This window comes from Siphateles boraxobius, unplaced genomic scaffold (genome assembly GCF_051911475.1).
Source record: "Siphateles boraxobius isolate OS27281-9 unplaced genomic scaffold, OSU_SipBor_1 13, whole genome shotgun sequence".
Taxonomy (NCBI): Eukaryota; Metazoa; Chordata; class Actinopteri; order Cypriniformes; family Leuciscidae; genus Siphateles; species Siphateles boraxobius.
The window spans coordinates 8,790,418-8,815,158 of NW_027508733.1; the positions used below are offsets into that span (position 1 = coordinate 8,790,418).

Below are 24,741 nucleotides of genomic sequence, written 5' to 3' on the forward strand. Positions count from 1 at the left end.
AGCAGCAACAAACACCAGCAGAACAACAGCAATAACTATTCCTGCTACAGCTCCTGAAGACAGACCTGAATCTGGAACATCTACAGAGAAACAGACATTATTGTGAATGATAATTCATCCAGTACTTTTTTTTCTTTCTTTTTTTTAACTTTAGACCCTTCTATATTGATCATCAGCTGTATCAACAGGAAACAGCAGCGTTCACTGGAAAACTAATATTATGCATTTTTCAAGTTATCAAGTTAATAATATTAGTCAAAGTGTTATTTGGCAAAGCTCAAAAAAGTCAACAACTCAACATTGAGTTGATTTAAAAAATATTGAACTGTTTTTTTATTCCTCAAAAGAAAATGCATTGAATGATTAAGTGATCTACTCACCAATGACAGTAAGATTGAATCTCTTCACTCTGCGGATGCTGAAGCTGCTGTTGTTGATGATGATCTGTAGTTTATAAACTCCAGAGTCTGTCTTTCTGGAGTTTGTGATGATCAGAGATCCAGTCTGATGATCCAGCTTCAGTCTGTCTCTGAATCTCTCAGTATGTTCATTACATTGAAGATCTGTACAGATATCAGTGAGATCTCCAGTGATTTCAGGGATGAGAGTGTCATTAAAATACCACGTCATCACATCATTTGGTTTTCTTGCTACAGGAGGATCAAAAGTGACGGATTCTCCCTTGTTTTTCTTCACTCCATCTATTTCAGCAGTAGAAACACCTGAAACACAAACCAACAGATGCTGGAGGATCTTTTGCTGAAAACATACAAAAACTGCACAACAAGAAAGAACTGTAAACATGACTTTGCATAATCCCTTACTTGACTCTCGATTTGAAAAGAAACATTTTGGTCTGTGCCTATAAACACACATTAAAAATATGTAAACTGCATTTAAACATTATTAAATGACTTACCTTCGACATTAACACTGAAGATCTTTTCACTGTCGCTGCTGCTGAAGATCTTCAGTGTATATTCTGAGTCTGTGTTTCTGGTGTTTGTGATGGTCAGAGATCCAGTCTGATGATCCAGCTTCAGTCTGTCTCTGAATCTCTCATTACCTTCATTACACTGAACATCTGTACAGATCTTATTAAGATCTCCATTGATTTGAGCTTTTCGAATGTCATTATAATACCATCTAATATCTACTTGTCGGTTTGTTTGAACACCAGTGTTTAGAGTGACTGAATCTCCCTCCATTACAAACACTTCATCTGATCCAACTCCAGAGGCACCTGGAGAAGAAACAGTTAACATAAGAAAAACAAAACTAATGAATAACTACACAGGAACAAATGAGTAACACAATATTAACAATCTAGTAACTACTATTAACTAACAAGAAATTCTGATTAACGAATTAGTAAGTAATAGCACACAGATGAAAGTGGTTCTCTTACGAGAGTATCTCTCGTACTGGGTAATATCTTACGCTATGGGGAAAACCTCTTTTCCACGAGATATTGAAGCCAAAAATTATCCTTAATTTTGATTAATGTAAAACGCTGTGCGGCAGCGTGCAGACATAGGCAAGACGGCTCGCTCGCCTATTGGCTGCCCTCCGGCAACAGCAGTAAGCCTATCGAGAGAGGCCCTGCGTGACGTGACATCCAATGGGGGCGCTTCGCGCCCATTTCGTCGCGTCCCGCCAGAATAGGCGTGGCCTTGGCCTATAAATACGCTCGACAGGCTGATACAAACTGATTTTCATCCCTTCAGCGAAGCACTACTGTATCGCTGGATCCGGAGTGAGAAGCCGCGCCGTCTGATAGTAAGCCTTCTGTGGGACGAGCCTTCGAGCCTGAAGCCGCTGGCCTTCACCTCGCCGCCTTCAGCCGCCGTACCTGCTACGCTTTCTGGCGTTAATATCCTTTTTCACTGCTAGAGTGTGTGTTCGCCGTCGCGACTCACATTCTCTTTCTCTCTCTTTATCTAAAAGAGCAGCGTTTTTTTATAGACGCTTGTTCCTGTGGAACTATTGCCATGGTGACTCTGAGGACTTGCCTGGCATTTTTTCTCCGAGTCTGCACTCCCGCCCGCTGTAGTGCCGCGCCGCAAAGCGCCGTACTCAGCGGGTCCCCGAGCCTTCTCCAGCCCGTGAAAGCTCGACCAGCTTCAATCGAGTCGCTCACTGACGGACAGCGGCCGCCACGCGCCGCCGCTTCCGCCATTAGTGACGACGAGATAGCTGCATCTGTAGAGGAGGCCAGCTATTGCTATGGTGAGTGAGACTCCCGCCCGCTGTAGTGCCGTGCCGCAAAGCGCCGTACTCAGCGGGTCCCCGAGCCTTCTCCAGCCGTGAAAGCTCGCCGGTTCGCCCGCCAGCTTACCCAGCTTCAATCGAGTCGCTCACTGACGGACAGCCGCCGCCGCGCGCCGCCGCTTCCGCCATTAATGACGACGAGATAGCTGCATCTGTAGAGAAGGCCAGCTGCTCTATCCTGGCGTCGGACAGTGAGGATTGGGCGAGCTCTGTGGACCTCCCCCCTTCTGCCCGCGAGTCGTCAGGGAAACGGGCCAGCATCAAAACCGTGGCTAGCTTTCTTTACGTTATAAGAAAGCTACCCCTCCCCCGCCCCCCGTGGGCATGCGTCACTGGCGAAATGAGGAAAGAGTGTGTTTTTAGTCCCGCCGAGGCCAGACCAATCTCCATTTCTCAAACATTTCTCAGCTCCTCTTAGTTTGAGCAGCTGAAAATGTCAATATTGCAGCAATGAGCCTGTTGTATAACACGCACGCCTGCAAACAAACGCCAACACACACAAAACTGTGATGACGCTCTGTTATGTGCTCGAGCTATTTTAAGCTTTTGTGGTTTTCCCCTGTGGCGAAACCCAAAGCCATCGCACGGGAGACCCGTGTTCGATCCCAGCTCTCGCAGCAGATAAAATTTAGTCTCGCCGCGGCCAGACTTGCACTGAAACTTTTCGCTCGTTCAGTTCCAAGAAAATGTGACTGTTCCAGTGTATTTTGCAGTAAACAAGCCGGTACCATGGCCCGCTTGCCTGCACACAAATGCCGTTTCCACGGCGACCCAGAAAAATCATATAAGCAATGTATTTTCTGGTATTCCGGCCACAGCCGATGGTGTTATGAGTGTAATAAAAATGCCAACAGCCCAGTGCTCATTTCTACACACAAACACAGCCCGCCACAGTGCTGGGCTAGCACATATGAAATCGACTCATGTCAATTGTGCATTAAATATAATGAATGTGCCCACAACCCAGTGCCCACAAACACTACACACTGCATGTGCCACGTTTTCTGTAAAACGAAACCAACACACATACAGTCAGCTAAGACCCACAGTGTTTAAGTCTCGCCGCGGCCAGACTCCACCGAAACTTCTCGCTCGTTCAGTTCCAAACAATGTGACTGTTCCAGTGTATTTCGCAATAAACAATCCGGTACCACAGCCCGCTTGCCTGCACACTAACGCCATTTTTACGGTGACCCAGATAAATCCCAAAAAAGAGTGTATTTTCTGGTATTCCGGCCACGGCCGATGGTGTTATGAGTGTTGTAAGAATGCCCACGTCTCAGTGCCCATTCCCACACACAGACACAGCCCGCCACAGTTCAGGGCTAGCACAAATAAAATCGACTCATGTCGATTGTGCAAAAAAAAAAAAAAAAAATTTAGTGAATGTGCCCACGACACAGTGCCCACAAACACTACACGACGGTTTCTGTAAAAAATTGTTTCTGTAAAAAATAAAACGAAACACATTCAGTCAGCACAAGCCGTCGGTGTTTTCAGTGCAGTGGGTGTGCCCGCTGTCCCGCGCCCACATTCCCTCACAGACACGCTCAACCCAATGGGGTTTGTCCCGCTCACTCTCTCTCCACAATCTGTCATAGAGAATTCGAGCACGACCAGGCTGCCCGCCGAGATCAGCGCGCCTCCCGCCTCGCACACTGTAAACACAGTGTTTATGTCTCAGCACACCGAAGCTCTGCGGCCGCCGCTATGCCGCGGCCAGAGCCCGGATTTCATTCTACCTCTAGCTATTCACGCAGAGGCGTGGGCAAAGCTTCCCGGGGAATCAGAATGGGTGTTGAACACTATAAAAAGAGGCTATTCGCTACAGTTCGCTCGACGTCCCCGCCATTACACGGCGCGAGTCGAAACCATGGTAAACATTGAAGTATCTCATCTACTTCGAGCCGAAATAGCGAAACTGCTGAGCAAAGGGGCCATAGAACCTTTATCTCAGGCTCAGAGCGAAGGGGCGCTATACAGCAGATATTTTCTGGTACCGAAAAAAGACGGGGGTCTCAGACCCATTCTAGATCTGCGACAGCTGAACAGAGTGCTTATGAAGCGCCAGTTCAGAATGCTGACAACCAGGAAAATCCTTGCGCAAGTGCGCCAGGGAGACTGGGTTATGTCAATAGATCTTAAAGAAGCCTTTTTCCAAAAACAAATAGCGTCACGTCACAGGCGAGTCTTGAAATTAGCCTTTGAGGTCCAGGCATTTCAATACACAGTCCTACCGTTCGGCCTATCCCTAGCACCCCGGACATTTACGAAGTGCATGGACGCGGCCCTCGCACCCCTGAGACTTCAGGGCATGTGAGTTTTGAACTACTTGGACGATTGGCTGATTCTAGCTCGATCACATTCAGAGCTCATAGAACACAGAACCACATTACTCGTGCATCTCGAGAATCTGGGTCTCACAGTCAATTGGGCGAAGAGTTCGCTGTTTCCCAGCCAGAAAATCTCTTAACAGTGCGGGACTCGCTGTCTATGACAGCACGTCTGTCGCTGGAGCGCGAACTGGACATTCAGCGCGCCGCGAAATCCTTTCGCCGCGGCTCTATAGTCCCGCTCAAAAGGTTTCAGAAAGTGCTGGGCCTCATGGCCTCGGCATCTTCGGTACTTCAGCTGGGCCTGCTTCGCATACGCCCACTGCAGTTATGGCTGAAAGTGCGAGTTCCAGCCCGGGCATGGACCTCTGGTCTGTTGCGCCTCAGGGTCGACATGAAATGCGTTTCGGCTCTGGAACCTTGGAAAATAGCTGACTGGTATCAGTCAGGCGTGAGTCTGGGGACTCCCTCGAGTGTGACGGTGGTGTAAACGGACGCCTCCACCTCGGGATGGGGAGCGCTGCTCGAGGGCAGACCGTTCTTTGGCCAGTGGTCAGAATGGGTGAAGCTCCTACACATAAACTGTCTGGAAATGCTGGCAGTCGACAATGCGTTACGGCGCATTTGTCCCCAGATAAAAGGCCGCCACGTCTTAGTCCGGTTGGACAACATGTCAGTGGTGGCATACATAAATCGCCAGGGTGGCGTCAGGTCCCGAAACCTTTACAGGCTGACGGAGCGCCTTCTGGTCTGGGCTCAGCACAACCTGCTTTCTCTGAAAGCAGGCATGTGCCTGGTCGCCTGAATCTGGGACCAGACTGTCTGTCCCGAAACAATGTCCCAGCAGGGGAATGGTCGCTGCACCCGTAGACGATCCAACTGCTGTGGGAGACATTCGGTAGAGCGCAGGTGGACTTGTTCGCGTCCCAAGAAAACGCTCAGGGATGCGCTGGCCCACGTATGGCCCCGCCGCCCCCTCTATGCTTTTCCCCCAGTCTCGCTCCTGCCTCAAGCGCTGGAACGAATCAGGGAAAACGGATGCCCAGTGCTGCTCGTGGCTCCGCTCTGGGCGAACCAGATTTGGTTCCCAGTCCTGATGCGGCTGACCAGCACTGCCCCGTGGCCGATACCGGTGAGGAGAGACCTCCTCTCTCAGGCAAAGGGGCTCGATTTGGAATCCTCGCCCGGATTTATGGTCCCTACATGTGTGGGCCATCAACAGGTACCCGGTAACCTCCCGGAGGGAGTGATAAACACGATCACGCAGGCTAGGGCCCCGTCTACTAGACGGCTCTACTCCTCGAAATGGTCAGTGTTCTCTACCTGGTGTCAAGCTCAGGGCTTTTCACCCGTAGACTGCGGGGTTACGGAAGTGCTCTCCTTCCTTCAGGAGCTGCTGGATAAGGGTAGAACCCCGTCCACGCTCAAAGTATACGTGGCGGCCATAGCGGCATTTGCAAAACCGACGTCTGGCCAGTCACTGGGGAAAAACGACCTGGTCGTGCGATTCCTCAGGGGAGCTCGGAGGCTGAATCCTCCCAGACCTCCCTCAGTCCCTGTGTGGGACCTTTCTACGGTTCTGGAAGCCCTGAAAGGTGTCCCATTCGAGCCAATCCATTTGTCAGACATGAAGCACCTGTCTTTCAAAACGTTATTTCTTGTGGCTCTTGCTTCAATGAAGCGCGTAGGGGACTTACAAGCGGTTTCAATAAGCGCGTCATGTATGGAGTTTGGGCCTAATGACTCAAAAGTCATACTCAAGCCAAGGCACGGGTACGTGCCCAAATCCCTCAAAACACCGTTCAGGGCCCAGGTTATTTCCCTGGGATAAAATATACAGTGATAATAAAATCACTGTATATGGTATTTGGATGGCTGATGACTCAATATGTTCCAGTCGTCACCATAGTGATTCAATGCCAGTCCAGAGGAATCCCGGAAAATTGGCCACAGGACAAGTAAGGTCCAGACTACTACCTTTTAAAATCAAATTATTTAAAATTATTCAGTTGATAAATAGTTTTCTAGGAGAGAGCATAGGCTAATTATTACCCAAATCATCAAGTCTGCTATGCTATTACATATTGATAAACCTTGTGTATTCGTTTACAGTAGCAGTTAAAATGTTAATGTAGTGCTAGTCATTTGTCCTGCATTAGCTATTGATTAGTTTTGCATGAATTATGAAACTTTTTCAGTAGTTCTCTAGGAAGCATTAAAAAAATTGTAGTTATTGATTAGTTAATAGTGGACTACTACTTTCATCTGTGTGCTATTACTTGCTAATTCGTTAATTAGAATTTCTTGTTAGTTAATAATAGTTACTAGATTGTTAATATTGTGTTACTCATTTGTTCCTGTGTAGTTATTCATTAACGAAGGAACCGTATTCTAAAGTGTTACCCTATTATTTTCTAACGGATCATAATGATTGTGAGCAGAGAAATATGTCTGGATTCGTAATGTAACACATGGAAACAAACAGCAGAAGAACATCGTCGATTCACACTTTCACTCATCAGACAAACATACATGAGTCTTATGGATGATCTTATACACACACCAATACACATTTTCATATCATAATGTATATTAGTTAAATAGTACCCATACAAATATTTCAGAAAATTATGCTATTTTCCACAGCATCAAGACTCACAATACAGACCCTTTCTTCAAAATATGTTTAGTCCTCCCCATAAATAACATGTTTAGGCTACATTTTATTAATTTGGTAGAACCTCACTCACATTACATTCAAGCTACATTTGATCAGTTAATGCACTGATGTAAAATAATATTTACTAACAGTATCATACCATGTTTGTCAGGGTTCTGTAACTTTGGTGTAGTTTGTTCATGGTTTTGTGACAGAGCCATGACACTCCTGTATTTTCTTATCTTATGTCTGTTTACATACAATACATATTCGTTCAAATAATTCGGTGCAACGCCGGAAAGGAGATTGTAACAAATCTTGTGTTACTGTGGTCAGTTGAAATCAAGACCATTAGAGCAAATAAACTAGGAGCGACATTTTCCCCACAGATATTGAATGACTATTCTGATTCATAAAAGTGGGGCGCTTTAAGGGCGTACTTGTAAAAATACTTCTTAGTGAAACTATCCTGACAGCCTGAAGAGCGATGACGCAGTGAACGTTCTAATTTCGCATGCAAAACGGCTTTTCAGTCAACCGTTTGTAAAATATTGTATAGCCTAAATGTACTTGTATGGCATCAGTAGCCTATAGCAAATTACTTATATATGAGTCAAGACCATGTCAAGTTTAAATTATAGTTTATTTGTTATTTTAAAAAAAAAATAAACAGAAGGCTATCATGTGACATGAGTAATATGAAAGACTTAATAAATAAAATACACATGAGTCCGGGTAAAAAAGACTTTTGTCCCATAAGCACCTGCTGGTAGAACATGAAACTACACAATAAGCATTATAACTGACTGCAATATGATTCTGTATTAATGTCATGGCTGTCGAAATATCTATGGAAGCTTGTTTCAACCATTATTTGTTTTTTTCTTTTTTTCCCCTCGCAATTGCTAGCTTAAACATATCAGTTGCAACTTATATAGTCAGAATTGTGTGAAATAAAAGAAAAGAAAATATCAGACTTGTGAGGTTACTTACCTTTATTATTATTTTTATTCCATGATTGAAACACACTAAACTAAATAAAATTAAGAATTTATAAAAATGTAAATGAGAGAGAGGTTGTTGATGGTCAGATGGGCCTGTTATCCAAAGATAAAGGCATGTATCCCATGATAGAGCTCCAATGAGAAGCATTAAAACTACTTTTCTATCTATATATTTTTATTCTAACTCGTTTCTATCTTCACTTGGGGAAGAATAAAGATGACTGAGTATTGAATACCTTTATAAAATCACCTGGCTCGGGGAATATAACAAACGGGGAGGCCACACACAAATTAAATTAATCAAAAAGTATTAAGGTAATGTATAAATTAATCGAGCAAACCAAATTATCCTGACAACGTTTTATTTGTACAGAGGTAAAGGGAAGGAGGCTGTCAGCAGAGATACTCGAGATCCAAGTGCAAGTGAATAAGAGTTTATTTACAGTGAATACGAATGTTAGCAAGGCAAATGTAGCAAGGCAATAGATGCTAATCCTTGAAGCAAGATGAACACCTTAGACTTGCAGTAATCCACAACAGATAGAGGAATCTTCTCAAGACCAGAATCCAAACTCACGGCTGGAACAGTAACAGGAACTGAAGGCTAGAGAGACACTGGTGAGACTTGAGACTTGAGACTTGCGACAGGACAGGTACAAAACAACGATCTGACAACAAACACAGCAAACGCTAGGCAGATATAGGAGTGGTAATAGTCAGCAGGTGCAGCCAACCTGATTAACTAATTATCATCAAGGTTGCTAGGAAACACAAACAAGCAATCAGAGAGTTGACAACACTAGACACACAGAGAAGAAAACACAGACCCATGAACCGTGACAGAGGCCTTCAGTGGAGAGACTAGTTGACACTTCAGGACTGCGTTGTTGTCATGTCCAGGTCCTTCATCAGATCCGGATACGGCCTGGATCCGGCGGACTGCGGTAAACCTCAGGATAAACAGGGAGACGAATATTAGCGTAGATGCCATCCTTCTTATGATGTAACAAGTGCATCAGGATTTATGGGAAGTGTTCCCGTTTCCGACTGAACTAATCTTTGCAGCCTAACATTGAATCAGAAAAGTCTATAATGTGTTATTTGTATGCTAGGCCAAAGATATATGTTTTTAGTATTTAAGTACCCAGGAAAGCACTGTATAAAATGTAAAAAATATATATTTATATAAACAAATATAAATATTAGAGGTGGGCATAGATTAATTTTTTTAATCTAGATTAATCTAGATTAATATTGAAATTAATCTAGATTAATCTAGATTAAAATGGCTCATTTGAATTCAGAATATGTGTGCTACCCAAATAATGACTAAAAGTAAGTCTTTGTGAATAGTTCGCCTCGCGTAGGGCTGTGAATTTCTGCCAAAAATGCCATTCGACAATAGAGGAGCAAAAGTCGAATATCGTAAAAAAAAAACAAAAAAAAAACCGCAATGACAGAAAGGGAGGCCAATTTCATCTTTAGCGATTTGTCATCCAACAAACTGTTTATTAATTGAACAAGTAACATGTTTTCGTCCTTTTTTAACATAGTAGGCTAATTGGAAGAAGAAAAACAATTCGCACGTCAGTCCGTTTTTGCATCGCCAATGCTCGTTAGATCAAAAAATAATGTCATCATATGTCATAATGATTTTATGTGAACCTGCCTTGTTACTGCAATAGCCTCATTTTTAAACAAATTAGTTTCAATCAATGTAAACTATTCGTGTGATTATGCCACTGCGCAATACACGCGCAATACACACAACCTGTTAACCAGTGCGCCGACGCTCTGAAGCGTTTTTTTTTTTGTAGCCTATAAAATAATGTATGTCCAAAAACCGGATAATGTCATACTTTTTATTAGTGCTATCATGGCGTAATAATTTGTTTGGTTGTAAAATGTATTACCTGAATGAAATGAAATCGAATCGTCCTGTGGAATCATTCATTCACAGACAGCTTACGAAGATGTTCAACTAATAAAGATCTTCATCGCTGGCAAAAAATATGATGCATTTGCAGATTTGCTTTCACTAGACTAGACTGTAGATCGGCCACTTCATCCAACGCTCTTGATGCTCTTAAATCTTCCTGTTTCGACTCCGAGTGTGAATTGAAAGCGCTTCAGACGATTAAGTGCGCGAGGAACTGAACAGATCAACTGATTCGCGAACCGATGTAGACAGATCATCTGACAACTTATTTGATGAAGTCTTTGAACAGAATCGACTCAAAAGAGTGATTCATTTGTAAATGAGCATCGATCATGCCCATACAAAGGACACAGCGCGCTTGGAATAACCTCATTTAACAACGTATTGCATTAAAATAAACTAACGAGAGGAACGTCGCCCAACGTAAGAAAGTAAAAGTACACCTCGTGTTCCTGACAGGAAAATACCCTGCTGCGCGATCTGTGACAGTAGGCGCGGCGTCAATTGACCCTTCGCTAAGCCACGCCCGAAAACCGCAACTGGCCAATCGTGTCTTAGCAACCGTAACTAGGCGCGGGAGGTCTGGCAAGCTTTCGAGCGAGTGAAACATGCCGAAGCGTTGTGCGTATGGATTGTGCAAATCTGATACCCGGTATCCTAAAAGTTTGGACGGGGGAGTGGAATTTTTTTCCTTCCCGAAAATCTAAAAGCCAAGAGGAGAAATGATGTGCGTGGATCAGCAGTGTGGGAGACCACATTCACAACTACATGTCCACAGGAAGGATTAACAAAAACACATATTGCTTTGAAGTTGGAAATAATGACTGTTCTTTGTTCATAATGCATATATTTTAACGTAAAATAAGACGATTAAAGACAAGACGGAGGCTCACTGACATACTTTAAAATATATTTCAGCATTTCGTTAATCGACGGCCTACTAACGTTGCCCCTGACTGAGTAACTTTAACCCAATCTGATCGCGGCTCTCCCGGTGTTATTGTTATTCCACAAAATGTATGGATAAACTGTTTGATATATAATTATTAGATTATTTTCACATTTCACTTACCCTGCTGTGCACGAAAATAGCTGTGTGTTTCCCATTTGAATGGTCAGCGTATGAGGCGGCGGCTGCTTGCGCTGGGACTATAGGCTTTAGCTTCAATTTGAATGAAATTATTCGCTAATTGGTTGCATATTATTTCATGTATATATCGCTCGAATGCACACTGCAGTCCCCTTTGTCTTGCTCTCTCAGATATTTCACATGTTCGCCAAAAATTACTAAATATCTCATTGGGAATGTCTGACACCGGTGCATACACACTGTAATAGACGTGCCAGACACGAAAGCTTGACAGGCGTAGCAACAGTAACTAGGGAGGGCGGGGCTTAGCGAAGGGTCAATTATGTCATACTACACATTATAATTGCGCGAAAATATAACGATATTCGAAAAAGCTATTTATGAAACCAACCCAACTTTGATTAACGGCGATATTTTTTTTTAATCGTCCAATAAGAGTCTCACGTTAACGCAGCACGTTAACGCCGATAACGGCCCAGCACTAATAAATATATATATATTAAAATATAAATAATTTTTTTTTATAAAAAAATATTATTATTATTATTAAGTTACATAGTGTACGTTTAAAACCAAAGATGTTCATCAGTGATTGTATATCAATAGTTGGGACAAGTTTGTGTGCATTTTGTTTTGTAATTTCACCAGAATGGAAAGAGAGTCTGCTACTCAACTAGAGGTTTAGTTTTTATCTGTACCACAAGATGTTTCAAAAAGAGGTGGGGACATGTTCCACCCATTCCGCCTGCAAATTATGCCTATTGCTTCTATTCTTCTATTATATCAATCTGTGTATGTTATGTTTTTTATGGATTCAGTATTTTTCTTTTGTTTTGTTTTTTTACTTTAAAGCTTTTTTGTGAGGGAATCAACTTTTAAGTTCATTAAAAGCAGGACAAGAAGAAACACTTCACCTGCAAACTAAACACAAATACAGTAAATGCCCCCTCTCAACTAAAAGATGTTTGCCCAGATCAAAACACATTTCTGTAGAAAACCGACCACAGCAGTTTCAGTTTGACTCAGATGAGCTGCTAGTGTCACAATGTGAGAATGTTTCACACGCTTGCTTTGTTCTGTTTTTGCTGGTGCCTTCTGGCAGGTAAGTTATAAAATGTTTATATTTTTTGCTAAATATCAGTGACATTCATCAAAGATAAGCCACATTTTTGTGGGTTTTAAATGATGTTAATATCCAGAAAAACTCAACTTTCTATGTTGTGATTACACCATTAATATAACGTTCATATATCTCACCTTTCTTTAGTAAGTTAGTTACAAAGTACAGCTGATTTCAGCTTTGTAAACCATCAGGAGCCTTAATCTGTGTAAATGTGTTTGTTCATCAGGTGTGTTTGGTGATTCAGTGTCAGTGATGGAGGGAGATTCTGTTACTCTAAACACTCATACTCAAATATGTGAAAACGACTACATAACGTGGAAATTTGGAGCTGAAAAGGCTTTCATAGCTAAAATGAATAAAAAGAAGCAAATCTTCTTCACATATAATGGCACTGATGAGAGATTCAGAGACAGACTGAAGCTGGACGATCAAACTGGATCTCTGACCATCACAAACACCATAACTGAACATGTTGGAGATTATCAACTAGAGATAACTGGAGCGAAAATGACATCAAAAACATTCAATGTTTCTGTATATGGTGAGTAGAGATAATTTGTCCAGCCCTTCAAATATTCTTGTTTTCTAAAGGAATATTCAGTACAAATTATGTTCAATCAACAGCATTTGTGGTGTAATGTTGATTACCAAAAATATGAACATAAAATATTTCCTTACTTTTTTATTAAAGCAAGACTCAAGGTTACGGTGCAGCGGCTGCGTCAACGCAATTTTTGGAGGGCTTCATTTAAATCATTTTTAAAGTCATTTTAGGGGTTTAAGGAGTTTAAGGAGTTACATTGTAATGGAAATAAAGTTATACAATTACATACAATTATTTAATGATTTTTTTACTCTTAACTCATGTTAACTTATCTCTCATTGCTTACGTATTTTGTCTTTATTGTTGTAACAGTTTTTGAACATTTACAGATGGGCCATATTGACTTTTCATTGTAAGCATAAATCAATAGTAATATCTTTAAAACAATCTTACAATGAATTGGTAACCAATGTAGTGAAGCTAAAACTAGATTAATATGGTCTAGTTTGAGTCAGTAATCTGGCAACAGCATGTTGCATTAATTGAAGCCGTGATCAAGTGTGTTGATTTAAAGTAGAAAACCGGGCGTTGCAATAATTAGTTGCAAGACGAGATTAAATAAAAGCAAGAATAAGCTTCTCTGTATCTTTAAAACTAAAAACTAGCTCACCTTGGATATACTTCGTAATTGATAAAAAGACGACTCAACCTAATTCTTAATGTGATATTCCAAATTCAAATTGGTGTTAAAATAAACACCCACCTTTCTGCTGAATGTGGAACACCTTATTAAGAGATAACTCAATCTGACTTTTATTAAAGCCCTGAACGATTATAAAGACTTAAGTTTTCTCAGTATTTAATTGCAGATAATTACAAGCCATCCAGTTTCTTATATCTGCTAATGCTTGGAGGACATCTGAGCTTGTTAATAATTGGAGCGCAGTGATAAATATAACTGTAAATCATATGCAATTTCTGATTTTCCGGATTACAGATCCAAGAGGTAACATCTAAATTGAAAACAAATTTGGTCCCAGCAGGGAGCCCTGTGGAACACCACAGTTGATTGTAGAAGGGGAGGATAAATGATCTCCAACTGTGCAAGTAAACCTCACTCCTCTGATGTCAGGAGGCGCACTAGTGACTGACACTAGAGACTGTGGACTTTAGACTCCTTGTTAGATCGCCCGCCTCCTGTGCGGACAGGCCCAGGTTTGAGTCCTGTTTAGAGCGGGGCAGTTTGAACGAGCGGGGCTAAACTTGCACTGGCCTGACAGTGGAATAGTGCCTATTGATAGTTTTGATTTAAAAACCCAGCATTATGGCAGTTAGTTAGTAATCAACATTGTTCCACAAATGCTGTAAATTGAGATTAACTGGCACTGAAACCAGAATATTACTAAACTATTTACATATTGAAATGTTTAATCATTTTGTAGTTTGAGATGATAGAAACACCACCATCACACAAAACACTTAATCAACACATTGAGCCGAAAATTCAATTTTGTTGACTAAATCTATCCAGATTCCTGTTTATTCTTTCATGTTTTCTCAGCTCGTCTGCCTGTTCCTGTCATCATCAGTAACTCTTCAAACTGTTCATCATCATCATGTTCATTGTTGTGTTCATCAGTGTTGAATGTGAGTAATGTGACTCTCTCATGGTACAAAGGAATCAGTGTATTGTCCAGCATCAGTGTGTGTGATCTCAGCATCAGTCTCTCTCTACCTCTGGAGGTGGAATATCAGGATAAAAACACCTACAGCTGTGTGCTGAACAATCCCATCAGCAACCAGACCACACATCTGGACATCAACACACTCTGTCACACATGTGCAGGTACCACAGCACTGATGATATATGTGTGTATTTACTGACCTGATCTCTGTCTTCTGTTGTAGATCAGACTGATGCATTCACTCACATTAATGACTGTCTCTCTTTTCCCTTCCTTAAGTCTCAATGATAGTGTTGATCTCTGCTGCTGCTGCTGGATCTCTGATGATTGCTGTTGCAGTCATTGGGATCTTCTGCATCTGCAGGAAATGTAGAAAAACAGGTCAGGAGAGTAAGCAATGAATGCATAAGGCAAAATATGTCTCTTTTTTAAAGGTGCAAATTTCAACATAGGATTAAAAAACATTGTTTTTTTAACATACTGTACCTGTGATTATTGTTAATTCAGTTCAGACCCGGGAGGAAGACAGAAATAATTCAGCATCCTATCAACAAAAAACACAAAAAATGGTAAGATCATTTATGATGGTGTTGCAAAAAATTCAGAATTACGAACATCTTCGGAACAGAAATGAAGATATTTTTGATGAAATCTGAGAGCTGGCTCACTCCTTCATAGACTGCTAAGTAATTGCATCTGCCGGCCCAGAAAAGTTATTAAAGACATAGTTAAAATAGTCCAAGTGACTACAGTGGCTCAACCTTAAGTTTATCAAATAACGAGAATACTTTTTGTGCGCAAAAAAAACAAAAATAACGACTTTATTCAACTAGACCTGTTCATTTTCTTCTGTGTGGGCCTCTGACGTGACCTCTACCACTTTACTGAAAGTTGTATCAGAAAAATCATTGTTCTCATCCAAACAGTACATTTCCTCCATATTTTGAGACCCAATCTCAGAAATATCATAAAGCGTATCATCATCCCTTATTTCTTCCTCTCTAACCATCTCAAGACAACTCAACATCTTGTTCATATTAACCACTTCATTCAACTGAACATCCTCACTTTCCTTACCTTCTGATCCAAGACTTTTCACCTAAAACTATGACCGGTCAAAGAAGTTAAATTTTTTTTTTTTTTAATATGACTGCATTTTTCCTTGCAGAAATCAAAGGAGGCTGTGTATGAAAATGTCCCCAAAAAACGATGATCAAATACCGTGGAATATGCTACTGGAATAAATTTTAGCGCTCATACGGCCTTGACTCATACCTCATAGTTCACATTAATTCTCTGCCAATATGTTTTACCTTTGGTTTCATGCTTTTTTCACTCTCATGTGTTGTTATTGTAATGTCTGAAATTGTGTTTTCTGTGTTAGTTTAATTTAGTGGTTCACGAATAGCTTGGCATCCAGAAACTCATCTAAAAGATCTATTTATAACTTAAAGCACATGGAAATTCACTTTTGACTCAACAGTAATTTTGGATAATTTGTCAATAATATTATTTATTTATCTACATTCTTTATTATTGTGTTACATTATGTAGCTGTTACACGGGTGCAGTTGAAGCAGAGATGAGGCAGGATCCAAATGCAGCACACACTCTTTATTCGTTGTACTGAAATCTAGGCAAAGACTCAGGCTAGGAACAAGACTCAGGAACAAAACAACAAAGCTCAACTAACTGCATCTCAGAGCTACGCAATACGCATGCACAAGAACTCACAAAGACTGGACTGAAACACAGGGCTTAAATACCGGGGCAAACGATCTAAAAAGGATAGCAAGGGGGCGTGGTCAATAAGAAACACCTGGGGAGACTAATAGAGTTAACAGGAAAAACAGGACTAAACCAAAAACACAAAGAACGGGGAAACACGGACAGAATTCATAACAGTAGCCTATTTTGTAGTGTGTATGTTATATATTGTATATTCATTTATTACTTTATGTTGGCCTTAAAGGGATAGTTCACCCAAAAATAAAAATTCTATCAGTATTTACTCACCCTCATGTTGTTCCAACCCCGTAAGACCTTCGTTCATCTTCGGAACACGAATTAAGATATATTTGATGAAATCTGAGAGCTGGATCACTCCTCCATAGGCTTCTAAAGGATTGAAACTTTCAGGCCTCGAAAAGTTATTAAAGACATCGTTAAAATAGTCCAAGTGACTACAGTGGCTCAATCTTAAGTTTATCAACCGACAAGAATACTTTTTGTGCGCAAAAACAAACAAAAATAACGACTTTATTTCAACTATACATTTCCTTCTCTGTTGGCCTCTAGTCAGTTAACTTAGTGTGATTGTGTAGAGCTTAGTCACACGTAGGCTCACTATTGGCCGACGCTGGTCATGTGTGTGATGCGTGTGACGTACAACACAGAAGCTTACGCTTTTACACTAGTGAACTGACTCGAGGCCCTCAGAGAAGGACATGAATGGTTGAAATAAAGTCGTTTTTTTTGTTTTTTTGTGCACAAAAAGTGCTCTCGTCGTTTGATAAACTTAAGATTGAGCCACTGTAGTCACTTGGACTATTTTAACGATGTCTTTAATAACTTTTCGTGGAACAAGTTTCAATCCCTTAGAAGCCTATGGAGGAGTGATCCAGCTATCAGATTTCATCAAAAATATCTTAATTTTTGTTCCGAAGATGAACGAAGGTCTTTCCGGGTTGGAACAACATGAGGGTGAGTAAATACTGACAGAATTTTCATTTTTGGGTGAACTAACCCATTAACCGTAAAGAGCACTGTCTGGAGTGTACCCAACTTTGGAATGACAAAGCTGACACAATAATAAATAAATGAATATACGAAGAAATAAAAACAAATACATGAATAAATACACAAATAAATATATTAAGAAATATACAGAAAATCAAACAAAAATAAATGAGTATTTATACTTTTATTTCCTTATTTAGGTATAATTGTATTTTTTCCTAATATATTTATTTTTTAATTAACTTATTTATGCATTTATTTATTTTCACATTTATTTATGTATATATGTATTTATGTCTACATTTTGATGTTTTTGAGGTGGTTGAAGAAAGTTGGCCCAACTAACTTAACTATCTTGTCTGTACACTGCCATAATCCACGCACATTCGACTGCGACTTACTACAAGTTGCGCACCATGCCAACCTTCGCTGACGTCTTCCCTATAGTACGTCGTCAGCCACTTTAGATAGGCTTTCTTCTGTCACCTCGCAATCATCAAAATTAATTAAAAAAAAATGTCCCATTTAAAAATGCTGTAAAAAAAGCCCATGTATGTGATCATTTTATTTTATAGTGAAGGGTGTACTGTTACAAATTTATTAAATGTTTAATTTAGGTTCAACAGTCTTTTAACTGAGAAAGTTCACACAAGTGTTTACCATTTGGGGGCATAGATGATGACATTAACCTCTTGTTAGTTCTCAAGAACATCTGGGCTTTTGCCTCTATGATAATGCAGGTCTGAGGAATCTCCGGGAACAGGCTGACTTCTGTTTTTTACACTGTCAAGGTGATGTTTCAGAGTGTCTCCAACTCTATGTAAATCCCTCCCCTTTGAAAGATATATACACTGTGTTTGAGCAAATGAGTTCAGACTTGATGACTGCAGACTTGATGACTGTGTTCTCAATAAAGAATCCTGCTGAAGATACAACCAAGTCTCCTGGTCTTCGCTTCTGAGTTTCCAACAAGGGGAGCGATAAAAAGTCGCCCCGTCAGAGACCCAGGACCAGGTATGATGAAAGAAGACCTGGAGTCAGAATTATAATAAATTAAAGAAAAGATTTACTGAAGATAGTTTTCAGTTTCATCAGCAGAAGTCAGCTTCAAGACTCACACAGGAGTTCATAGGCCACTTACATTTACAAAGATCACAGCAGTTATACCCTTCACCAAGGTCTAAGCTAAGCTATGTCATTGCTTGCTTCAGGTTGAGTGATTCTCATTGGCTAAGAAATAGATAAACAGTAATTTTCCACACGATTTTCCTCCATCGATTCTGTAGCTGACACTCAGACCCTGAAGATAGGCCTTCCAGGTCGCAGATTTGGGTTGTTGGGCGCAAGCCTGTCTAGAAAATCTCCAATATTGCCAGTGGTTCCTTAACCTGTAACCAAGAAGACTAACACACACACACACACACACACACACACACACACACACACACACACACACGAACCTTGTGACTTATGGTCGTCAGGGTACCCTAGGAAAACAGATGTAATGTATTTGCACATGTTGAAGACATTTCTTAACAAAACAAAACATCTTTCCATATTTCATTTCTGGAAGCTGGGCTAAATGAGCAAGCACTGTTATATTCATATCAAATACAGAGATTAGAGAATACATGAAAAGAACATTTCAGTAATTACACTGGTAACTTCTATAACAGAGTACAATCTAATAAGCCTAGTGATGTTATTCAACTCATGTGATATTTAGAAGGAAAAATATTGATTAATACCTTGATTATAATCACTCAGTAGATATACATTTAAGCAGCAGTGGATTCCAAAATCCACACCCTTCAATATCATAATATGATATAGATATCACACAAGAAGAGTGTTTATCTGAAAAAAAATATGTCTTTGTTGCTGTCTCCTCCAGCACATCCCAAATACTTTCAATGAATTTCATTTTTTAGATCTTTTACAGTATATATGGTCTGGACTCAGAGGTGCCAATTAATGTGTGAAATCCAGTCATAGGCTCTTAAATATTTGCCTATATAAAAATCCAAAACATTTAAAGTAACAGATTGTGTGTGAAAATAAATTATATTTTTTAACATTAAGTGTTTTCTTTTATTTAAAAATATTATAAATGAAAGAGGTCGCAAAGTAGCCTTTACCCCACAGACATATGGGACAAAATGGTAAAAAAATACTAGCTAAAATAACGTTTTAAATAATGTCTAAGTAAATACTTGTTCAAAACGATCACTTTAGCAAAGTGTGTAGTATTTTCTGTTTATTTTAATAAATAAAAGAAGTCATGTATACTCAGTGGCGCAGATAGGATTTTTTAACTGGGGGGGACCAAGCTGTCAGCAAATGATTTAAACTAAATTCGTTATTTTGCGTAATTTGGGCTTTAACTAGTGCTCAAGTAGTTACTTTGCGTAATTTGGGCTAATGATTTGCACTAAAAAGCCATTGGGGGATTCTTATTTGAAATCATGGATAAACAACAGTGAACAAAGGTAAACTAAGGCCTACCTGATCACCACTAGCAATGCATGATCATACTATTATTTGACTAGTATACCAATCACCCACCAAAACTTCATGTCTTCAGCAAAGTATGTTTTGTGGCTGCCCTCCTGCAGATCCTCACTTGCCTGACTAGGGCAGAGGTCTTCAATCCTGCTCCTGGAGGGCCACTGTCCTGCAGAGTTTAGTTCCAACCCTAATCAAACACACCTGAAACACACAGCTCATCAAGCTCTTCAGGATCGCTTGAATATACAAAGGCAGGTGTGCTGAAGCAGGTTGGAACTAAACTGTGGCCCTCCAGGAGCAGGATTGAAGACCTCTGGACTAGGGCCTGCCTTACTGTAATCAGAAATCGCCTGCAGGCCAGGAGTACAACATTTTAAATCTTATAATTTCAGTTAACCCTCTATACCTCTATAGAATTTCACAACAATGTGAAATACAACATATTCCTGAGAATTAATGGCTAAAACTACTATTTCAAAAATGTCTAAGAATAACTCAATTTTAAATTTAAGTGTTAATTACAAGTTTGTTGCAATTTATAGATTAGAAATATCTTTAAAATGATGTATGACAAATTAAGAAATGTTTTTCATAGCCCATAATTTAAGAATCTATATCCTCCGTTGCTCCAGTCCATACAATAGAAAAAACATGATTTCCTGCTATAAGAGGATGTCAAAAGTTTATGTAGGCCTTTATTTGTTGTTTGCGTAAACCTTGCACCACACAAATTTACTTATTATGATTATTTTTATAGTGGCTTACACGACAGTGAACATACCTCAGTCAATTTATACAGTACAATGAATGGGTTAAATGATAAGATAAAACATTATTTCCTGACGACGATAAATTGTTTGATTTATCCAACCATTCTTTTTGTGTTCATTCATTATTTGTCTCTGTCCACTCACCTAAATGCATAGTTATGGTCTCCACATTTTGCTGTGTTTACTAAGTGCAAAAGCCTTCTTGCCATTATTGTCAGACTAGCTATTCCCCTTAACAAATCTAATCTGCCACATCTGGGAAAGTCAACAGGCATAGGATACTTACATTGTTTGTTTTTGAAAAAATGAGGTGATTGTTTTTTGTCTCTTCATTGCCTTTATGTGGCATTTATACAGTCGATTTTTTTCAGTTCAGAAAATCACCGACTCAGCTCAGTCATAGATGGTATATGATCACTATGGTTACCGGCCCGCCCCTACAGGCACGATTGAGGCAGCTACCAGCTCCTCATAGGACCCCGGCGACGTCACTCAGGAGTCGTAGCACACACCCAGAAGAGAGTGTAAACGTCGGTGGCATGATGGCATCGTGTGTTTATTGACAACAGAACAGCGTGTTGTGAGAACGTGGGTACAAACAAAGTAATGGTGACCGGTGTAGATTATTATTGTGTGTCAGTCCGTGTCTGCCCCGACCCGATTCTGAAGCAGCGGCGGGCCGGGACACTACTTTGGCTAATGTACTTGGCGAAAACACTGGTTAATCCTCTGTTTTACCGATTTTTGTCGCCTTTCGTAGGGATAGTGAGGGCGGGGGACGGATCGGGTCACTATGAATCTGGGGGGGTCATGTCCCCCCCGTCCCTAGTGCCATCTGCGCCCCTGGGTCTGTTCTGAGAGGGTTGCAGACAGCAGGGCAAAACTAATAAAAAACAACTATCCAATCAGCAAAATATAGGACTATAAATAGTCAACCTCTAAAAGGTAAGGACGCTTTCCATATGTTTTGTTGTTGATGTCAAAAGGCTGTCCAATCTAACTCTTACGCAGAGCTTCACAAACAGACACAGTCTAGGCCAAATCAAAAACATTTACATTTTCCCAGTTCTGAATTATTTTCTCAATTTGAAATGTATACGAAAACTACTGTGTTTGAATTATATAGCAAGCTTAGACCCACCATGTTTATATTTCACTGTATTCAGTGAATTATTTCTATTGATTTCAGTCAGTCAGCTAGCAATTATCCATCTATGGTAAAATTATGGATGCTTATTAAAAAAAGAGTGAATTTGCTGCATTATAATGAGATGAAATTGATTCCTGGTTCATGTGTCTTCCAAATACCCTGAGTTCCCTAGGACACCTTTATTTTTATTATCTTTCATTCATTCATGAAATACTTCACTTTATAGGTGTTGTTATATATTAAGGAACAAAATTGTAAATGTTCCTATTCAGCTTGCTTTATGTCAGTAATATGACATGTAATAATATAAACCTGTGCAGTGCATGCTAATATTACTACATGTCAATATTTGATTTGAATGAAATTCCTTTACTTATATGAAAGATTAATAGTTTTGGCATGTGATGTCATAATTTGATGTCCTTTGTAAAATGTGGGTCCCGAAGCAAAACCACTGATATAAAGTAGATGAAGATTTCTTAAAATTGTGAATTTTTTAAAAAAAATTTTTACAGAATGTTAAAGAAGAGGATCACACAGAGTACGCACCTGTCGCCATGAGAATATATATATATTTTTTGGACCAGATCCAGCTGTGTGACACTTATAGGAACCTCTTTTGACAACCTTAGCTGAGTCTGAGAATCACCACATGTAGCACACGTTAAAAACCATTGATGACATTATACTTCAGATTTTTATTCTCAAATGGACTGGTTTAACTGGACTGGTTTAACTTTGAGTATTATTTGGAAATCCCAGCAGACATACAGCAGGATCATTCTGAGGGGTTTGAAGTGACATAGTCAGAGATGTATTCATGAAGGGCTAAATAATTGCTTGTCTTACTTACCAATCATCAAAATTGTATGAATCAATTGAGCATTTTCAAGTTCGACTATGTATTTTCATCTCCCTTTTCTCTTCCTCTTTCTCTCTCTTTACACCTGTAGCCTACAGAAATGTGGTTTGACCTGATGGGTGGTCATGATCTGCATGAACACATGGCATTACTGTAAGTTAGTATTGTTTCAAACAGGATCTTCAAAGCTCCACATATTGATTTCCCTACCACACTTTCTTTCCAGTCACATGAATGCTTCACTTTGCATGTAGAAATGTTTGACAGGGTTATGAACGTTCAAGTCTAATTTAAACACACACACACACACACACACACACACACACACACACACACACACACACACACACACACACACACACACACACACACACACACACACACACACACACACACACACACACACACACACACACACACACACACACACACACACACACATCTGGTTCGCTATCTTTGTGGGGACTCTCCATAATGGTTTTTATACTGTACAAACTGTATAGGCCTATTCTATCCCCTTACACTAATCCTACCCCTAAACCTACCCATCACAGAAAACTTTATGCATTTTTACATTTTCAAAATTCAAAGTTTAGAATATTTATTAAATAATTTCCCTCGTGGGGACTGATGGCTGGTCCACACAATGTAGGTTTGGCGATGCTATCATTGGTAGGCTACAGACTGTTGTCTTTGTGTGTAAGGTTCTGCCATCTGTGACTGATATTAAATTGACTCAATATTAAAGGTTCAATCTCACCTACAAATGAAAATGGTCATAATTTACTCACCCTCATGTCGTTCCAATGCAAACCTGTAAGACTTTATTATTATCAGAATCAGAATCAGAAAGAGCTTTATTGCCAAGTGTGCTTGCACACACAAGGAATTTGTTTTGGTGCTGAGGCTTCCAGTGGACATATACAAATACAACAAGAAACATGAAACATAATACTACAAATTATAAGAATAAAGAATAAAAATATAAATATATGAGAATAAAAGTATCACAGTTGGGTTTAGTCAGAATAGACATTTCCAGATTTACAGATTATGAACATATTTACAGTGTTTTGAATATTATAATAGATAAATCTAAATATAAGTATAAGTATCACCTGAGTTGTAGGATATTGCACTAAACAGTGGGAGTATTGCACTTACAGGCATATGCCTTGGGAGGAGTGTTAACTGTTCAGGAGGGAAATGGCCTGTGGGAAGAAACTGTTCCTGTGCCGAGATGTTCTTGTGGCCAGTGATCTGAGTCTCCGTCTTGACGGTAACAGTTCAAACAGGTGGTGTCCAGGGTGAGTGGAGTCTGTGATGATTTTACCTGCTCTCTTCCTCACTCTGGAAGAGTACAGGTCCTGGAGGGATGGCAGGGGGGCACCAATAATCCTCTCCGCAGTCCGGACTGTCCGTTGTAGTCTCCTGATGTCTGATTTGGTAGCTGAACCAAACCAGACAGTGATGGAAGCGCACAAGACAGACTCAATGACGGCTGAGTAGAACTGAATCAGCAGATCCTGTGGCAGGTTGAACTTCCTCAGCTGGCGAAGGAAGTACAGTCTCTGTTGGGCTTTTTTTACAATGGAGTCAATATGATTGTCCCACTTCAGGTCCTGAGAGATGGTAGTGCCCAGGAACCTGAATGACTCCACTGCTTCCACAGTGCTGTTCATGATGGTGAGTGGGGGGAGTGCTGGGCTGTTCCTCCTGAAGTCCACGATCATCTCCACTGTTTTGAGCGTGTTCAGCTCAAGGTTGTTATAACTGCACCAGACAGCCAGCTGTTCAACCTCCAGTCTGTTAGCAGACTCGTCACCGTTTCGGATGAGACCGATGACAGTGGTGTCGTCTGCAAATTTCAGGAGCTTGACAGTGGGGTCTTTATAAGTGCAGTCATTAGTGTACAAGGAGAAGAGCAGTGGGGAGAGAACGCACCCTTGGGGGGCGCCAGTGCTGGTGGTGAGAGTCCTGGATCTCTCGACAGATCGAGGATGGTAAGGAGAGTTGGGTCAGTTTGGCTGTGAGAAGACCAGGCATGATGGTATTGAAGGCCGA

At 40.4% G+C, this 24,741-nt stretch overlaps 1 protein-coding gene across 1 annotated transcript in view; it reads right to left on the reverse strand.

Annotated features, from left to right (window-relative positions):
- Positions 1–919: 919 nt before the first annotated feature.
- LOC143735265 (uncharacterized) overlaps positions 920–24,741 on the reverse strand; it is a 31,616-nt gene continuing 7,794 nt past the window's right edge. Inside the window, exons 6-7 of the transcript XR_013203077.1 lie at positions 14,845–15,006; positions 920–1,243 (exon numbers count right to left, since the gene is read on the reverse strand). The gene's annotated coding sequence lies outside the window, so the exon portion shown is untranslated. The remainder of the gene's footprint in view (positions 1,244–14,844; positions 15,007–24,741) is intronic.